This window comes from Zootoca vivipara, chromosome 5, assembly GCF_965207765.1.
Source record: "Zootoca vivipara chromosome 5, rZooViv2.hap1.1, whole genome shotgun sequence".
NCBI classification, from domain to species: domain Eukaryota; kingdom Metazoa; phylum Chordata; class Lepidosauria; order Squamata; family Lacertidae; genus Zootoca; species Zootoca vivipara.
The window spans coordinates 64,126,760-64,146,532 of NC_142588.1; the positions used below are offsets into that span (position 1 = coordinate 64,126,760).

At 43.9% G+C, this 19,773-nt stretch overlaps 1 protein-coding gene and 1 long non-coding RNA gene across 4 annotated transcripts in view; one reads left to right on the plus strand and one right to left on the minus strand.

Annotated features, from left to right (window-relative positions):
* The window catches only part of PIK3CB (phosphatidylinositol-4,5-bisphosphate 3-kinase catalytic subunit beta), an 86,125-nt gene extending 83,440 nt beyond the window's left edge, over nt 1-2,685 (minus strand). The window contains exon 1 of one of the 3 annotated variants that reach the window (XM_035132808.3): nt 2,417-2,685. The gene's annotated coding sequence lies outside the window, so the exon portion shown is untranslated. Of the gene's footprint in view, nt 1-1,826; nt 2,122-2,416 lie in introns of those variants that run through there. The other 2 variants (XM_088670814.1, XM_035132809.3) reach the window with 2 other exon arrangements.
* Nucleotides 2,686-6,479: 3,794 nt separating this feature from the next.
* LOC148685709 (uncharacterized) lies at nt 6,480-14,134 on the plus strand. Its single transcript, XR_015950277.1, has 4 exons — nt 6,480-6,606; nt 9,124-9,190; nt 10,051-10,085; nt 13,853-14,134. It is a non-coding gene; the product is annotated as an uncharacterized LOC148685709 (long non-coding RNA).
* The last annotated feature ends 5,639 nt before the right edge of the window (nt 14,135-19,773 follow it).

The window sequence follows — 19,773 nt, forward strand, 5'->3', positions numbered from 1 at the left end:
CCTTGGTACTCAAACAACTTGGAACCCAAACACTGCAAACCCGGAAGTAAGTTTATGAACTTTTTTCGGAAGCTGAACGTGTTCCATTTTGAGTGTTATGCTTCCGTTTTGAGTGCCACACTTCTGTTTTGAGTGTTACACTGAGGTCTGTCTGTTTTTGCTATTTATTTTGTGTTTTTGCGGCTCTTTTTTGTTTTTGTGACTGTGTGGAACCCAGTTCAGCTGCTGATTGACTGTGTGACTGGAGTACATTATTTATTGCTTTCATTTTATGGATCAATGGTCTCGTTAGATAGGAAAATTCATGTTAAATGGCTGTTTTAGGGGTTGTTTTTAACAGTCTGGAACGGATTAATCCATTTTGCATTACTTTCTATAGGAAAGCGCACCTTGGTTTTGGAATGCTTTGGTTTTGGAACGAACTTCCAGAACGGATTAAGTTTGAGAACCAAGGTACCACTGTACTGACACACTCCTTTTTGACTGCAGGCAGAAGTGTCTCTCCCCCTGGCTCAGCCAGTCTGCCAACAGTGACACAAACGTCACTTTGTCAGCACCAACCTCCCCTTTATGCCCATCGAAAATGCAGAAGGCACAATGGTCAGTTCCCCACCAGCAGAAATCCCCAACACAGAGTGTTCAGGGAGAGGGGAGGCCCAAGCCAGTCTGTGCTGGATCCCAAGCTGGTCTCACAGTCATCATGCAACAACACTGGGCTACAGATCAGGCCCAATTATTCTGCCATCCCACACTCCCTGCTGGGACCACCTTGAGCATCAGAGCTGTGGCTCTGCCTCTCCACGTAGCCCCTCTTGCAAGTAGGTGCAGCTATGTGCACCTACAAGCAGTAACGAAAGACAACACTATTATTAACACAGCATGCATTACAGGCACTCAGGTGAGCTCCGGCCCTATATCATACCAAAGTCAGTGACTGCCCATTAAAGCTGTCCGAAATGAAGTTGTGAACTTGCTAAGAGAAGTCTCATAATGAGCTCGTAGGAGGATTTGGAAACAGAGAACACAACTGACCCAAGCAACTTCCCCTTCCTCATTTAAGTTTTTGAAACGGATCAACTTTGCTTAGAAATACGGATCCAATGTGAAGAAAGATCTCTAGTGTCAGTCAACAAGAGAGGCCAGGAGTGAAGTACAGTATGTTGTACAGTTCATCAAAGCAAGGCTCCCAGAAAGTGTTAAATCTTTAACAGTGCAACACTAGGAATGGCCATTTAACTCCATTCTCAAGACTAGTGAGGTTCTGGAAATTATTATGCAACATTTGAACATGTTTTAAAACAACAGCAAGGAGCTGTTGAATGAGAGAGACAGAAATGGAAAGGGGGAAAAACTTGAAACGGGGCTGGTGGGAAGTAGCTTTTTGCCAGAGCAATCGAAGGCACCCTAGAAGTTTATAGGCAACAAAATAAAAGCTGTATTTAAATGCAAGAACACCAAATGTTAAACAGAACCTTGTTTTCAAAAATCAATTCTTACTCTCAGTCGCTTATCTGTAAAATGGGAGGAGCTGTGCCTCGCAGTATGAAGTCAAGCAAGATTAGCCTTGCATTCAGAAAAGGAGAGATACAAGTGAGGGATAACATCTTAAGTTTAAACATTCACAGCTCAAGCGCTTATCGTTCCCTTTCGGAGGCGTCCGCAGCCCCTCTGTCTGAAGCCTTCACTCCAACCCGGCCGATAAAAAGAGCGAGAAGTGACTAAATTTCACATGACCGCTAAAAGGAAGGCAGAAGCAGACGGCGGACTCCGCTGCCTGTTGAGCAAGTCGGTGTTGCAACCGAAAGGGAGAAAACGAAGATAAATACCTTTGCCGCCTTTACTACGATGAAACACCAACAGAAACAACAACAACACACTGCCATGTCCCACACAAGAGTGAACTGTTCCCGGAGAGGGGCGGGGGGCGTAGGTCTCGGTTGGGGACGACGGCCCCAGAATCCATGTCAGGCTACAATCCCGGATCAGCACAGTCGCGAAGGAGGAAGAAGCCCCACAGAAGCCAGCGGGACTTGACTGCCAAATAAACACGCCCGGGTCGTAAAAGTCCGCGCGGGGAAGGTTTCGACCGGAGCTGGGCAGGCACGCACTCGCGCGCAGGCGCCGCCGCAATCAGGGGCTGCTTCAAACACCCGATTTCCAGCTGCTTCCGCGCCACATTCCCCACCAGGAGCTTCCACAGCCCGGCGGCTCGCTGCGTCAGCAGACACGGCGATTCCAACCACCCACCCCTTCTCACATCCCCTCGCGCTCGGGTGGCGGGGCAGGGGAGCCGGGCAGCCCGCAAGTTCCCGTCCGACCCTTCCTCCTCTCTCTCTCTCCTTACCTCAGCAGCCCAGGTAACGCCAGTGGTTTCCCACCTCAGAAGCCAAGCGCAACCCGCGTCTCACACACTCACCTGGACGAGCAAGGGCGGCGGCGGCAGCCACAGCAGCTCCTGCTTTCCCTCAGCCGCCACAGGCTCTTTCTTCCTCCTCTGGTCGCTCTTCTTCGTAGCCAACGCGGCGGCGGCGGCGGCGGCTTTCCCTGGCCTGCCCCTGTCACCGGCAACTCCTGCTCGTACGGTACCTTCCGGGGCCCAGGTCGCTCCGGCGCCAGCCCCCTTGCGGCGAGTGTGCCTGTCTGGCGAAAGGCTGCCGGGCGCGCGCACTCTCCCCGGCGCGCGGGGTTGGGGGAGGGCGAGCGTATCACCTAGGCAACAGCTTCCCTCCCTCTTCTCCTCCTGCTCCTCCGCCCTCCCAATTCGTTCCGCCAATCTCCTGGGAGCTCGTGGCAGAAGGGCCAATTAAAAAACGCCCAGGGCCCCGCAGTAGTGCTTTCGCTTTCCTCCTCTGGCTTTGGCCAAAGGGAGGTGGTTGGAATCTCCCTTCGGTTGGTACGAGCCGCCGCAAACAGACGTGCCTCCCTAGCAATGCGGAGTCGGTTGCGCGCGGCGCAGATAGCCCGGGAGACGACTCCGGAGACCCTTTTTCTGGGGGTGGACGCGTCCTGGGCAGGAGGGATCGCTTAGCTTTCGGGTTATTCCATGGAAGGGAGAGAGGGTGGAGAAGGGAAGAGGTGAGTGTGCGGTGGGCAAGATCAGAAGAGCTAGCTGGATCAGCCCGGTGGCCCATCTTGTCTAGCATCCTGTCCTCAGAGTGCTCGATAAGATGCCGACGGAAGCCTGCAAGCAGGACCCGAGCGCAAGAGCACCCAGTTGGGTTGGGTAGGCAACTCCGGTCTTGGTTAAATACGCCCGCGCAGTCGGATTCCGCGCATGTCTGCTCGGAGTACGTCCCGTCTGTGGTCACTGGGTCTGACTTGCGACTAAGTACGTTTGCACTGGACTGCAGTCTTCAACCTCGATGCGCATTTAAACTCAGCGGCAAAATTTCCAGTCCGGTGGCTGTCATTGCTTGCAGGGTATTCTTGATTATTTGGTTACTGCTTGCTGCTGGGCAACGTTGAGATTCTGCCCTCTTTCGAACGGGTGACCCATCTACTGTATACATTTCTGATGATGTACTTCATTGGATAGAAAATAAAAAAATTCCTTTCAGTAGCCCTTTAAAAGACCAACTAAGTTTGTCATTGGTATGAGCTTTCGTGTGCATGCACACTTCTTCATTGGATAGATTTATTTATTTTAAAAACTGCAGCGTTATTGGCTTCTGCTTTACTCGTTCTGCTCACTGGTTGTTGTTTTTTTAATTATTGGACTGTTTTTTATTATGTTTTCCATTTGATGGTTTTATTGCTGTATTAGATCACAAAGTGTTACACAGTGGGTTACACAGTTTCTAAATAAAGAGTGAATTCCATCCCTACTACTCCCCCCCCCCCACAGTTTTAATGCATGCTTAGTCGGGAACTGATAAGCCTCAAGCTGTGGGAACAGAGCTAAGAGGTGGTGGTTATTCTCAACTGAAGCAGAGGCAGATAACAGCACAGCTATCAAAACACCACTATCATATACATGTTTTACTCAGAAGTAAATGTTCTTTGGGGCTTGCTCTCTACTACTTAAGACTGGATCAGTAACTTTTAACAAGGATTTTTGTGCCTTCTTCCAAATTCCAGGATTTTGTAGGATAACCAGGCTCATATAATAAATATGCTTAAGTCTAATCAATCCATGAAACCGTTAAGACCACAGAGTAAGCTGTCCTGCCAGACTTATCTCAGTTTCGGAGGGACTAAGTACGGTAATCAAGCCTTTGTTTCCCCACCCCTCCACCTGAGAAGCTCATGTGTGAAGCCTCTTCCTACTCCAATAAGTTAGAAACTTCCACCACTTTACAACTGTGCAACTTTGTCTTAATGCTGTATGAAAAAGCACATGACTCTGACCTTTTGAGAGTTTGTAAGTAAACCATTTTTAACTTGCCAAACGTGTGGCCCTTTTCTATGCTTTTCTCATGAACCTTCAGAGTCTTGCCCAGAGCACAGATTCAGGCCTTCTGGATTGCCCAAGTAGTTTGGGCTGCTTATGAGAAATAGATTCATAAAGAGTAACCCCTTACTTCCAGGGAGCTTTGTTCTTCAGGCAGGCACTTTGGACTTCTGGCAGCTGACTGGAACTGCACCTTTAGGAGCCAGTGCTTCCATAGACTCAATGACAGCTCACCCTCTGCCTCCAATCCTGTGACTCTTGAAGGCCTGGGATATCCCATACATACACTGTATTTCTCTCTGGTCACTGACACAGCCTTCTTCTCTGTAACATTTGTTTTGGGGTTGTACCAGGTTCTTCTCTGAGCAGGATTCATCCAGCAGAGGCGTAGCAGTTGAGATATCTTAAGTGATGTCAAGATCAGTGTGATTTTGAAAGATTCAATCCACCATCTGGATTCAAAGTGGTGTCTGAAAATCAAAGACCTGGTCCTCAATCTCGGGAACCACCATGCCAAATTTGGTGCTATCTCAAGAAGTGTCCAACTGCATAGAGAACAGATGGAAAACTTTTCAAAATATATAGTAGAGGTAGATATAGCGATGATCTAATAGACTAAGTGATTGCTGTAGTTACCCAGTGCTGAAGGAGAGAAAAACACCCTGCATATGATTCAAAGAACTACCTGTGGAGGAATCCCAAGTGGGGGACAAGGAGGAATAGGGCAGAAGATGTACCACCACATCCCAGCCCCAAGTAGAGGAAGTGGGTGGATAGTGGCAGTGATGCAGTTCTTTCTTCTCTGGCATTACACTTCCAACTGGCTTCTTGGTTTGTACAGGGTTTGTAATCCAGCATGCTGCTAGTGCTTTCTGCTTTCTGCTGCCAGTGGTTGCTTTCTCGCCACCTGCGGCAGGTGGGGCCTCCATCACTGCGCTGGTTGATGCCTCCAACATCAATTGGAAAAGATAGGACTGTGAACTACCCTGAGACCCCCAGGTATAGGGCTGTATATAAATTCAATTCATAATAATAATAATTAGTAGGACTATACTATTAATTAGAGACCCAGGTGGCGCTGTGGGTTAAACCACTGAGCCTAGGGCTTGCTGATCAGAAGGTCAGCGGTTCGAATCCCTGTGACGGGGTAAGCTCCCGTTGCTCGGTCCCAGCTCCTGCCCACCTAGCAGTTCGAAAACACGTCAAAATGCAAGTAGATAAATAGGAACCGCTACAGCGGGAAGGTAAACGGCGTTTCCGTGTGCTGCTCTGGTTCGCCAGAAGTGGCTTTGTCATGCTGGCCGCATGACCTGGAAGCTATACACCGGCTCCCTCGGCCAATAATGCGAGATGAGTGCGCAACCCTAGAGTCGGTCACGACTGGACCTAATGGTCAGGGGTCCCTTTACCTTTACCTATACTATTAATTAAGGCAAACAAAGTAATCTTTTAGTTTTAATTTAGGGCTGTCCCAGTTAATGAATTCTTAATGAATCATCTGTTTTAATAGTTTATTAAATTTACATACAAGTAAAAACAAGTTTTGAAATGATGCCAATTAACTGGTCAACTACATCAGTTTTGTTTGTAAGACTTTTTCAAAGCTTGATACATTTTCTTGTTGGTTCTGCTTCTTGGTTTCTCTCCTTTCCCGTTACTACGTAATGGAAAATGTGAAGCATGTTGGTGTACCCCTCTCAGACTTTCCTGGAAAGGCTGGGCCCAGAGCCACGCTGAACTTTGAGAAAGAGATTTAATGCCATTTTCAAGCAGCGACCTAACGGGAACTTTGCATTGTGTTTTAAGAGAATGTACACTACCTCAAAAGGAGAAATACTGCAGACTGAGGATGAATGTTAAGAGTTGTCCTACACAGAATGTTTTTACTAGATAATACAGACAAGTCTGTATAAATGGGCACAAACTTAGCTTCAGAAACAACAATATGCAGGAACTAGTAGGAGAACATTTCCACTCCCAGAAAACTTGGTTGTGCAACTGATCTTGGGACTCATCTGCACCAAATGGACACTCAAGTTGGACTATCCTTTCCCTCTCTCCAGGATCATCTTACCACCAACTGCCTCTGGGAAGGGAAGCCTGCAAACATGACATCGAGTTCCTTCTGTCCCAGCCCACTTCCACCCTACAGCAGTGGCAGCTACTACCAATTGCAGGAGAGCAACGGAGGCACACAGAGACAACATCAAACTCCAGTTGGGCTGGGTTTTCTTTCATTTTGAATGTGTGATTCATAGTCTATTGTCATCATAAGGAAGTTTGAGGACCTCAGTGGAAAGGGGAATAAGGTGCTGCATAAATGAGATGGTTTCTATAACCACATATCTGGAACTATGGAATAGGAGGCTCAGTATGACACAATTTTATTAATTGTTGCTACTATTATATTATTGTTATTTATTTATTAATTTTCTATCCAACCCCCCCCCCATCTGGTTGGGTTTCCCTAGAAACTCTGGGCAGCTCCCAACCGAATATTAAAAACACAATACAGCATTAAGCTTACCTCCTCATAGGATTCTTTTGAGGATAAAAAATGTGGAGGGAGGAAACCATGTATGCCAATCTGAGCTCCTTGGAGGAAAGGTGGGATAGATATCAAATAATAATAAACATTGTTTTAAACCGATTAAGAATATCTAATGTTATTTAGAACAAAGGTTTTGTGGAATATTATAGGCAGTGCCATAGGACGAAAACCTTCCTATTATTGGGGTGTGGGTGTGTGCTTCTTTTATGGGAATCCTTTTTTTAATCCAGTGGTTTTGTTTTAATTTGCTGTGCTTGACTCATTGCTGTATTGTAGCTGATCTGAAATTGTATTGCATTTTTATGGCTGGTTCTGAGTGTTGCCAGCCACCATGATGTGCACAAGCACCGAAAGGTCAGGATATAAATTTTAAAAGGAAGCATCGTTTAAATAGCAAAATTGGCGAATTGGCCACTGGCAATCTGAAGGAAGATTTATTGTGAAAGCTATTTTTCCTTAGAAGAGCCTATTAGTTCTTCAGTAAATCCTGAACCTTAAATGAATTGGGATTTTTTTAAAACAAAAACAATCCTATGGCAATTGCCAGTTGCAGCACAAAACCTTTAATAACAAGAGCAACAATCAAAGTCTATTTTTAAATCACCAGCAGCCAAATAAAGGAATGCTGCCAATTTCCTGCTATAGTGAAGTAATTTTTTATTTCTTTATGTGTTTTTTTAAATTGATGAGTAGAAACAGATGGTTACTTTGTTCCATAAGTGAGCATAGCTTTGTGTTACTATTTATAAATATAAATAGCATTCATAAAAATATTATTTATAAATAATAATCCAACTGGAGGCTCCAGCATGAAACTGCTGAATTGCAACACATCACATTTTGATACTATTAATCTGAGTCTGAATGGAAACAATGGTTTCCTGTCCCACTACAGGTGTTAGTACAATTGATTTAGCAAAGTTGATTAAGTGAGCAATTCTACAGCAAGATGAAAGGGATCCATCAGGTCTCCAGCTGAGCTCTACAGTGGCTTAACTGTCTCATGGTTGGCTCAGCCAGAGATACGCCAATGTATCTTCCTGACCCTTGCTGAGCCCAATCCTGGTGAATCTTAAACTGGCATAAACCCTGGAAAAATGGGTGTTCTGGGGTGCATTGTGGTGTTGGGAGCAGAGAGGGGGAACTTAGGCTGGATCCTAAGCCCCTTCAGTTTATGTCACATGGTGGTCTGACATAAATTAATCTGGCAAAAAGGATGCTGCAACTCAAACATTATTTTAAAGGCCTGCTTTCTCTCTGCTAAATATAGGCTGATGAATGGAATTTGGATCTCAGGTTTAACTTGTTCCTTGCATTATTTCAACTGTTGTGTTTTGAATTCAGGGCTGGTCCACCCATTATGCCAAGTGCTCTGTGTCTTATTGAGCTTTTCAAGACCAAAATAAACTCCTCGGTTCTTTCCATTGATAACTAATACCCAACAAAGACACCATAAACACAGAAGAAACTGCTCTGTGCGATATAAATCTCTGGGGAAGGGACACCAAATAACAGTACGGTATATTAGATAAGACCATGTTGACTTGGTTCTCTGCACTATGAATATGAAGGTGCAGAGAATAAGAAGTGCACTCTGCCTCTAGTCCTAACCAAAGCCTTGTATGAAAACCAACATGGTGCAGGAAGCTGTCCTTGGTTCTGGGGTGGGGAGGCAAGAAATCCTAGAATCATAGAATCATAGAGTTGGAAGAGACCACAAGGGCCATCCAGTCCAACCCCCTGCCAAGCAGGGTGATGTTCTCTTCCGGTGATGTTCCTCTTCCGGTGATGTTCCTTTCCTGTTCCGTTCCATGTAGAATTGTACTAACAAGACCACTGAAAGTTCGCGTTCCTTAAAATAGAACTCAGGTGTAGCTTGTACATTTGACTCAAGGAATCCTTTTCATGTTCTGATCGGAAACTGTAGTAGAAAACTTGAAGTGCTTAACTGGCTTTGCTCAATACCTCTGTCAGGTGGCTTAATCATAGTAGCCAGGTGCTATTACAGGCATCCTCAAACAGGTGTTTTTGACTACAATTCTCATCATCCCTGACCACTGGTCCTGTTAGCTGGGGATCATGGGAGTTGTAGGCCAAAACATCTGGAGGGCTGCAGTTTGGGGATGCCTGTGCTATTATATACAATCATGGTTGAAGACATGACTTGCTGTGTGCCTTCTAGGATTCATGATGGAAATGGCTCATGGGGTGAAGAGGTTTCTCAGCCTGTTCAATTCCTGGTACTGCAAGTAAGTTTTGGGGTTTCTTTAATTGGCAAAATTACAGGTAAAATGCACAATAAATTCTGCTGGAATTTTGTTGTTTAGTCATCTAGTTGTGTCCGACTCTTCGTGACCCCGTGGACCAGAGCACGCCAGGAACTCCTGTCACTGGAATTTTATGAGGACTTTTATTTTACAATTGCAATGTGGTGTGGAAATGTGTTGAACTGAAGATTTGAACAAGTATCTGAAATTTGACAGATGTGTCCATCTTTAATCAGTGTTAGCATGTGCTCCCTAGTTGATTCTTAATGGGGTCAGATATTTTTTCACTGTGATTCTTCTGAAGGACCATGAGCTCTTAGAAAAGCACTTTGCTGCTGCAGGTATTACATTTGTATACTGCCCTTCCTCTGAAGATCCCAGGGTGAATCACAACAGAAAAATACAAAATGAGAACACAAAATACATAATAAAACAAAAACAAACCAATAACCCTGCTCCCATTCTACTTTTGCATCTTATTACCATTCAACTTACTTCTGAGTAAGCATGCACTGGATGGTGCTGCTAAACCAACTTGACAGCAATAGTTCTTGCATAGGAACTCTGGAAATTTCATTTATGAGAAGGGGAAGCTAGAGCTCACTAGCAGGCAATTCACTGAAACTTGCAGTAGAAAGATCTATTCTCTGTGGCTTCCCAGCCTGCTCCTGTAAGTGAGCAGGAAGCCAGAGGGAGGCTGGCTGTGTCAGCAAGAGCATGGCTCCTCCTCTCATTCATCTGTTTTGGTCAGAAAAGAAGGCAGGAAGCAAAATTTGCTTACACTGTGCCTTGGTGGAAGCTCCCTCCTCTTACACATGCTTTGGTCTTTGCCTTTCCTCTAGGGAAAACTTGAAGAATGGAACACTGAAGGCCAAAGGTGATGCTAATGATATCTTCAGCAATCACCATCTGTGCTTTTAAAAGGCACAGGGAAGGGTGGTTGGAGTCAAACCTTTCCTACGCACCACAGCCCCAATGAAAATTTGGAGGAAGGAATGGAGTCTGCAATTATTTATATTTGCTGATTATGTGTTCAGGGGCATGTGTAGCTTGGCCCAAAGACTGCAGGTCACCACTGAGAAAAATAAATTTCCTTTGGGTGGGTTCCTTCCTGCTTAGAGGAGAGAAGCAGAAGAGAGGCAGAAGCCAAGGTGTACCATCAAAGGAGGATTCCTGCTCCAGTGGGGGTGGTGTGCATACATTTACACCTCACATTTTTTGATAGGAGAGTTCATTTTTCAATATGGTTGCCAATAGATTAAGAGGGCATATCATCCCATTGCAATAGACATGGTAACTCCAAAGCTCATGGAACTTTCTACGCCAACAGTGACCAAATTGCATATAATGTTTGCATTTGGTTCCAGGAACGGTCTGGAGGCATATGAGGCCATCACAAATCTGTGGATTTGTACACTTGGAATATTGTGTACAGTTGTGGTTGCATCCCCTCAAGAAGGACATTGTAGAGCAAGAAAAGGTTCAGAAAGGACAACTAAAAGGAGAGATGCCTGAACCAAGGGGTTCAGGCATCTCCCTTCTAAGGAAAGGTTGAAACATTTGGGGCTTTTTAGTTTAGAAAATGGAGAATAAGGAATGACAGAGGTGTATAACGTTCTGCATGATGAGGAGTAGGATTTTTTTCCCTTCCCTCTTATAATACTAGAACTGGAACACTCCACTTTAAGCTCAAGGTTGGAAGATTTAGGCAGCCAAAAAAGCCACTTTGGCTTCACACAGTACATAGTTAAACTATCGTATATGTAGCAATGACCACTAGGTTGGCTGGCTTTAAAAGAAGGTTAGTCAAACCAATGGAGGATACGACTATCAGTGGCTACTCTGCATTCTGTTCTGCCTCATTATTTGAGGCAGTATGTCTGAGTATCAGTTGGTAGCAATTGCAGGTATAGGGAGTGCTCTTGCACCCGGGTCCTGCTCACAGCCTTCCCATAGAAACATGCCTAGAGCAGGAAACTGGTCTGCATGGGCAGGATGATGTTCATATGAGGGGCTGTAGGCTGCTTTTAATCTGCCTTCATTCTATCAACTGCACACCAAAAATCTTTGACGAGAAGCAGAATAATGGATATAGATGCAAACTAACTCCTTTGCACATGAAGGGCATGTTCTTCAAACCACTTAAGTGTACCAGGTTTGAGCATGTTGACTGTGGCTGCCCCATACAGGACAGAATGAAATCTGTATGTCAGGGTGGATTAGAAGGTCATATTTGGTTCCAAGATGCAGTTAACATAATGTGGGTGAATGGAGGAGGGACAGGTTGGCTTTCATGCTTCAAAAGTGCACCAGCATCACCATGTCATTTCTGAAGCATTGAAGAGACTGTTGAATGAAGTGTAGTTGGCTTTGAAACTGTTCATTAGTAACGTGGATGTTACTTGGGTTCTCCCAGGCCCTTAGTCTTTCAACAAATGGTAGCTACAGACAAAGTGTCTCTTGTATTAAAATCAAGGAGACCATCGCTTTCTTTATGAACAAGCTGCATGGCAGAAGCATCTCCTCTTGATTTCTGCCTGGTGCAGAGAGAGGGTCCACTTCTAATGTAAAGATGTGGAGGGAAATACATTACCCAAACTCCAGAAACTGAAACATGTGGAAGTTCTCCTTTTTAGTAAAAGCATTAGTCATTACCTTGTATTACTCATGACCCTTTTGCCATAAAAATATCCTCAGTATTTTCAGCCTGCCCAGAATGCCACGTGATTTCTTGCACAATGTGCTGAGAACAGAGTGGAAGTGCTGAGAACAATAGTCCGTTAGGGAATCACCTGAAGGAAGTTTATTAATGCGGAGGAACAAATGTTACATTTGAAACACCAAACCTAATTCACAGAAAGTGCCCCATGTCCCCAGAAGACGAAATAGGTTATTGCACAAATCATGTGAACTCAATCATATACTCATAGTGGCTATCACATAGAAATGATAATTTGTAAATGCATTTATTGTGCTTTATGCTGGAAGTGCAATGGCAGGGGCTATCAGTTTGTTACTTAAGGTTAATTTTTTTCCTGTGATAGTCAGCTGGAGGGGTTGCTTAGCAACCAGGCAGAATGAAATGATCTCTAGTGAGGTAGCCCATTGTCTGCCAGCTGTGTAGTTCTGAGGGATTTTTTCCCCCTGTGTGTGTTTGGCGGAATGTTTCCCTGCTATGTACAAAGTCGGAACTAAGAAAGGCAAAACCCTTTCTCCTCAAATTATATACTATGTTTGTGCAGTTTTCTCAGTAAAGTGCTATCAAGACATTCCCATCTGGACTCCATCTACATCATTTAGTTGACTTTGCTAACACTTTTCTCTCATTGCAAATTAGAGGCATGGGAAGGGCCGCTTACCTTCTTGCTGGTGAGTGGCGGATATGGCCCGATGTGGCGCCACCTCTCTCCCTTGGATGCGCAGTGCCATTTTAGATTGTTTCCCTGTCTCCTCTGGCCACCGCGGGGGCTCACAGGTTCCCGCCTAACCCGTCCTTCAAATGAGCCAATCCGTGGTAGCACGGGGGGGGGGGCAGGGCATGGCCATCTACTTGCCCGACTGACCACTCAGTACAACATCCAGTCAGATGGGAGCACATCTCCCTTGATGCTCAATCCGGACCAGTGCAGGGACAAAGGGTTAAATCCCACTAACCCCAAATCATGCTCCAAATCCAGCCCATCTATTAGAATCTTGCATGCCAGGGTAAGTTACATGACAAACATCATGTTTCATTTGGCCAGAGCAACAGCGCATAGAATATACCATTTTTGTATGTTGTTCTCATGAATATCTGCATTTTTATGCACACACTACCTAACGCCTGCATTTTGAAAACTTTACCTGGCTGGGGAACTGCATTGCAAAATTTGGAGAAGCGTGAATTGCAAAGGATGGCTGTGTTTCAGTTTGCAGATTGTTTTGGAAAGTGGGAATTGGGCAGATTTTATGTTACTTCAAAGCCAATGAAGCTCATTTCTTAAAGCATACAAACACAAACCAAACAATTCTCCTGCCCCAACCCAACCCACCTAGTAGGGTATGTACTGCTCTTTTATCTGAAAAATGCCAGGAATGACAATTTGTCTGGAAGGCTTATTGGATGACTGAGGAGACGCATATTCATTCTCACACCCTAACTTGCTTGGACTACTAACAGCAAAGATAATCCTTCTAAAAATACACAGACGGCCCAATCCACAATCCTGTTAACCTAATTACAAATAATGGTACTGAGGTTTCCCCCTTTCCCATCATGTTCTGATTGAGTGAGTTTTCAATCTGTTCTCTATGTGTTTTTAAAATCACCCAGAGATCACACCCCATTCCTTCAGTCCAACAGTTATAATGTTTAGCAAATAGACAAAAGCTGAGCCTAAGAACGCTTGTCATTCCATTCCACTTGGACACACTGACCCTAATAGTAATGCATTCTGATCCATATTTCTGGAATTTGTACAAGAGAAGATAAACCAGCTCACTCAAGTATACCTGTATGCTTTGCATTCCCCATATTTCAACAACCAGAAACCCAGCCGGCCCAGAACCCCAATCCCAGCACCAAATTATATTGGATTTTCACAATGAGATGAACAGGATCTGTTCATGTTAGATGCTTGTAATTTACATGTTTTGTTTTCACAGAGCGCTATGAGATATCAAGACAGGGCCCTTCCATTGTCAGTCTGCAAGAAGCTCAGCTGTCTTCCAAGATTTCACCAACCAAGGTTGCTTACGGCTCTGAAATTTCTGCAGCTGATCCTTTTAGTGCTTAAGGGTGTTGTTAGTTTGCATTGTTTCTCTTTCCTGTGGCTTTATGCATTTTTATTCTTATTATCTAATCTCTGAGAGCCTTTATGAATTTGCGCTGGTAAGTGCCCCTCCCCCCAAACAAGTATCAGGTCAGTTTTCTTTTGAGAAACTTGAAGCAAAGCAGTTTGTTTTGTATTCTAGCCAGATGGGTTATAAAAGGTTAAGGCACAGATGAGTAGCAAGTCCAGTGCTACCAGGGACGTACCTAGGATCAAAACTAGGGGGGCGGGCAAACCATGGTCGTTCAGGTTGTGACAACTCAGTATGGAAAAGGCGAATGAAACCAAAATTTTAAGAAAATTATATATAATTATAGCAGTGCTTTATTATGGTAGTTATTACAATTATTTGCTGGGGGGGATTAATTTTTATTCTAGTTACATGTCTTATACTAATATCATTTTTCTTGGGTTTGAAGAAAACTTGTTCAAAACTTTCGTTTCAATCCAGTCCTGATTTTCCTTGAAGAATTTCCGATGGGCACTCATCAAACACAACCCAGTCAGTCTGTCCTCTCCCATTGTACTTCTGAGCCAGGTCTTTACCCTTTAAAATTAAATTTTCTACAGAAATTACTTACCTTTTTGGAACCAGTTTCTTATATCCATTTAGGCAGCCTTGATGTCTTCTAAATGTAAATAAGAAGGTAAACTAATAGCGGGCGGCTCAGTTTAGTGGCAGGCGGCTCAGTTTAGTGACGCAGAACTCACTAGACCCCTCTAGAAGATTCCCTCTTCTCTCTGCTAGAGCCCGCTAGAGACCTCCCCCTCCTTTGAATCCCAATGGCTGGCTGACATAGATTCCTCTACCAGTCACTAGGTGACTCTAGATCAGTGTTTCCCAACCAGTGTGCCTCCAGATGTTTTGGGACTACAACTCCCATCATCCCTAGCTAACAAGACCAGTGGTCAGGAATGATGGGAGTTGTAGTCCCAAAACATCTGGAGGCACACTGGTTGGGAAACACTGCTCTAGATACTTCTCGGTTTTTACACATTTCAGTGTGGTAAACAACTGATTATTCGCCATCGCCCTACCTAATTTTATTTCGTTTCATCACTTTATAACCATTTATTTATTTTTTTGCTTCTAGTCCCTCGCTGGGTACGCCCATGAGTGCTACTGCTATGCTTTGGGGGGGGGGTGCTATGGCATGGCTACAGCTGGCATAATATGGATCCTATGCATTCTGTGCTGCAAGCAGAAAAGCAAAACTGCCATGAGAACAAGAGCAACACTGGTGCCCAAGGTGCCCCTGTGCTGGTCAGTGTTAGAGTGTTTGACTAGGACCCTGGAAGACCAGGGTTTAAATCCCCATGCTGAAATGATCCTCACAGGGTAACCATGGGTCACTCACCATCTCTTAGCCTAACCTACCTCACAGGGTTGTTGTGGGGGGAAATGAGGTGGGGGAGAATCACACGCACCGCCTTGAGCTCCTTGGAGGAAAGGTAGGGTATGGACGTAGTAACAGAAACTCCACAAGCGCCAACCAATCTCACACTGCAGGGAGAACAGGATTTGAACAAAGCTCTACTCCTTTCCTCCTAAGACTCTGTCCAACTTTTCCTTTTGCACTCTTGGAGTTCCACAGAGGTAGGGTTGCCATACGTCCGGAATTTCCCAGACATAGCCAAAAAACTGCAGTCAGAAGCAGTGTCCGGGCAGAAATCACTAAAGATGTCCGGAAAAATCTGGCCATATGGCAACCCATGTTGGCATATTGTTTTTGGCTTTCCTTAAAAACAATAACCCTGTTCGAAAAGAAAGAAAAGAAGAAGAAGAAAAGCTCAACAACTTTTGTGTCCGAATTGTCACTTTTTGAAATAAGGCAACCCTATGCAGAGGATAAAGTGTCTTAAGAGATTAGGGTGTGTCGTCCCCTGTCCCCCTGTCCCTCAGTTATATCAAAGCTCTGTTTCTGTCAGTGACCTCTGTAGAGTGAAAAGGCTAACCTGCTGTTCTGAAGCATATTTTGGAGAGAGAGAGAATAGGAGGAGGAGGTATAGTGGGCGAACCAACCAGTGACATGCAGTCTCTACCTCCAATGGTTAGCCAGGAGAGAATGCAGCCCCTGGGCTGGAAAAGGTTCTGTACTCTTAGCCTAGCCTCCCCTGGTACTGGGACCTTGCTACTCAGTCCTATGATCAGGGAACCTGGCATCTGATCCTATGAGCTGCTGTCTCATGATGCCAGAGATGACCACAAGCCATTCTTCCCCAGGATGGAGAGCTAAAATTATCATACAGCAGTACAGTGAGCACTTTGTTGTTGCTAGAGCAGCGAGAGGAATAGACTATTGAGGTGTTTGGGGCAGCTGTTCTTTCGTTGCAGCCTTTTCCTGCTTTCTGTTCTCTGTGATAAACTTCCCTTTGTTTCTTCTGGAGCAACTGAGGGAGAGGGACACCAGAAAAGAACAGCTCAACTGACATCAGTACCAGACTGTAAATGCAGGTGTCGGACAAAGGAGTTGCAGGCTTTGATTACCGAGAGCAGATGATGTCCCTAGGGATTAGCAGCTCTTAGCAGTATTGGTTCTTTGCTAACACAGTTAACTGCAAAGTTTGCTGCAAAGTATCTGGTGGAACAACATTGCAATAGGCAGTTTTAATACCTGCATAAGAACATATTGATTTAAAATCAATAATCAAATAAGTAGAGATGAAAAGCTTCATCTCTTTGTTCAACTGGGATGCCTGTTCGAAATAATAATGTTAAAATTCAAATGAACTTGCTCGTCTATTACAGTGTGGCTACATAAGCTCCATCAATATCAGCATCTGCCTTAATTCAGAGGGAGGTGATTGCAAAGAGAAGATGCCACTACCCACAGTGGACATGATAGGGCATATTAGATCACTCTAATATACAACCACCAGCTGTGGAGTGTAGGTTTTTTTAAAACCTTGCAAAGCATTACCGGTAGTTTGCTTACCTGCATGGACCACTCTTCTTAGATATATTATCTTAACTGCCCTGGTAACTGGTTGAAGAGCAAGGGCTAAATTTGTAAAATGAAATAATCCCTAGCACAGAGTACAGAAATAAGATACAAACCTCTTTCTTGCACATGGTCACTTATTTCTCTCCTTCTGCTACTGCCTTGATATAGTGCTGCTTTGAAGTATTAATGAACTAAGGTTAAGTAGGAAGGGAAGCAGAATCAATAATAATTGCATAACATTGATTTAAGAATTATTTAATATCACCAGGGAGCATTTAGTTCTGTTCAGTAGTTTCCTCATTAGATTAAGTGCTGTTACTGGGATGTCTTGCTGGATCTCATCCCCTGTCTTAGAAGTATTAAATACTGTACCTTGCTTGTGGGTCCAGCACTGGATCCCCTGCTATCAGAACTCCCAAGGTTTCCAGTAATGCTCTCATCTAGTCCAGCCACTCTTACTAGGTATATATATGCAATGTCCAATATATTGATGTTCAGCTACGAAAAAAGCTTCTTTTTGCATTGAACTAAGTAGCACCACAACAGCTGTAGCAGCTTAAACAAGGAGGAAAGCTATTATTGCCTTTAAAAAGTGCCAGTCAATAATGTTATTACTTTTCTCCCACTTTCCTGCATCTATTTTTAAAGCTGCTATGCCGATCTCCCTTCCAGTTACTGATTGATCTCATTAAAATATGGAACACTCTTACCTACTCTCTTTGGCAATGTATCAGAGACAACTTGGATGTCTCGATTTCTCCATCTCCCTCCTTTCAACTTTTACATTAGCTCTGCTAACAAAACAAACTGCCTAACAGGTGAATCATTCCAATGGGAGTGCTTTCAAATGTCGGAGAAGCGATATTCAGGAAGCTGAACCAATCCCTCACTTCCTAACCCATCACTTTCACGTTTCCTCCCCATGATTTATTGTATAGGCTGGATATGAATTCCCCTTGTTGCTTTTACAACACAGTGCATTCATCCCAGCACTTGTGATGATTCTGACCATTAATGTACACAAGCACACCCTTAAATATTGTCATGAACGCCTAACAGTAATTGCTATTTTAAGTATACATGGTTGCTATTGTTATACTAGCTGCTTTGAAAAAATACATTGCTTTTATTTTCCATGTAAGACTACGCACAGGTTTCCACTGGAATTTGTTGCCTCCCATTACTAGTATTTTCTGTGGGAGTGTTCAATTAGGTGCCAAGTTCCTGCTGTGTTTTTAAATAGAGCATTTTGCTGTTCTGACATGCAGAGAGCATTATGCAATGACACACCCTCCCACTCATCACATCTGCTCAGAGTCATAGTATCTGTATATGTAGGAGGAACAACAGTCTGTGTTTACTGCTATTTATTTCTGGGTAGTCTTCTAAAAGGCAGCATGATTAAATTTCCCTCTTTCCTGGGCAACAACCAAACTGTAATATGTAACTTCCTTACATATTCGGGATACCGAATTGTTGGGAGGGGATGAGCAGTCAAAGGTACATAGTTCCATATGTGGTGTTGTTGTAACATCATCAAAACCTTCTGGAATGCTGTCTTCAAAGAAATAAGCTTGATATACAACAAAACGATTGAAATGTATCCTGCACTGGCATTACTTGGGCTTAGGATCCTGTCTGCTCATGATTATCCTAAAGATGACCTCTTAGCCTTTCTATTGACTGCTGCACATATGTAGATAGCCAGATGTTGGAAAACTGGTGATGGGCTGAACTTTGATTCTTGGTATAAGTAATTTTATCATGACAAGTTACTTGTTTACTGTTGTAACAATTGTTTTCTCAAAATTTATATTCTGTACCATGAAAATAAATAAAAACAGTATTATTATTATTATTATTATTATTATTTTTAAAAAATGAGTAAATTAACACTTCCAAGGCTGGGAGTAAACACTGGCCTTGGCCCAATATACCTAAAGGAGTGTCTTCCCCCCCATCGTTCAGCCTGGACACTGAGGTCCAGCTCCAAGGACCTCCTCTCACTGCAAGAAGTGAGGTTACAGAGAACCAGGCAGAGGGCCTTCTTGGTAGTGGTGCCCACCCTGTGGAACGCCCTCCCATCAGATGTCAAGGAAATAAACAACTATCTGACTTTTAGAAGACATCTGAAAGCAGCCCTGTTTAGGGAAGTTTATAATGTTTGATGTTTTATTGTGTTTTTAATATTCTGTTGGGAGCCGCCCAGAGTGGCTAGGGAAATAAACTACTACCGGTATTATTATTATTATTATTATTATTATTATTATTACTTCAGCATTTCATAAAGCACCTTGATTTGGCTTGGACCAATTTAAGGGCTGTTAGATTGGGTTCAGAAGTCTGGGTGTGCTTGGTTCCACCACCCCCATTCACTATCAAGAAATTTAAAAAATGCTGTAGTCATTGCAATGTCCTGCGTTACATGCTGTATGTTTTTAATGGACGAACCACAGTTTAGGAACCCCTGCTCTGAAGCATTTGCAACTGCTTCTCCAATTTTGTAAACCTAAGTAATTAATGACAGTGCTAAACAGCGCTAGATGCTGAATGACCCTCTGAGTAACCTACGGGACAAAAGGTTAACAAATCTTATTGTAAGACAAGACATGGTACATTTGCTACCAGCAGATGAGGAAGTAGCCACCAAGTTAGAAAGCTTCAAACGGGGACTGGACAAATTCACGGAGGATAAGGCCATCAATGGCTACTAGTCATGGTGGTTGCATATTGCTTCCAAAATCACAGACACCATGCCTCTGAAATTACCAGCCTCCGGGAAACAACAACAGAAGAGGCCTATTGAGGT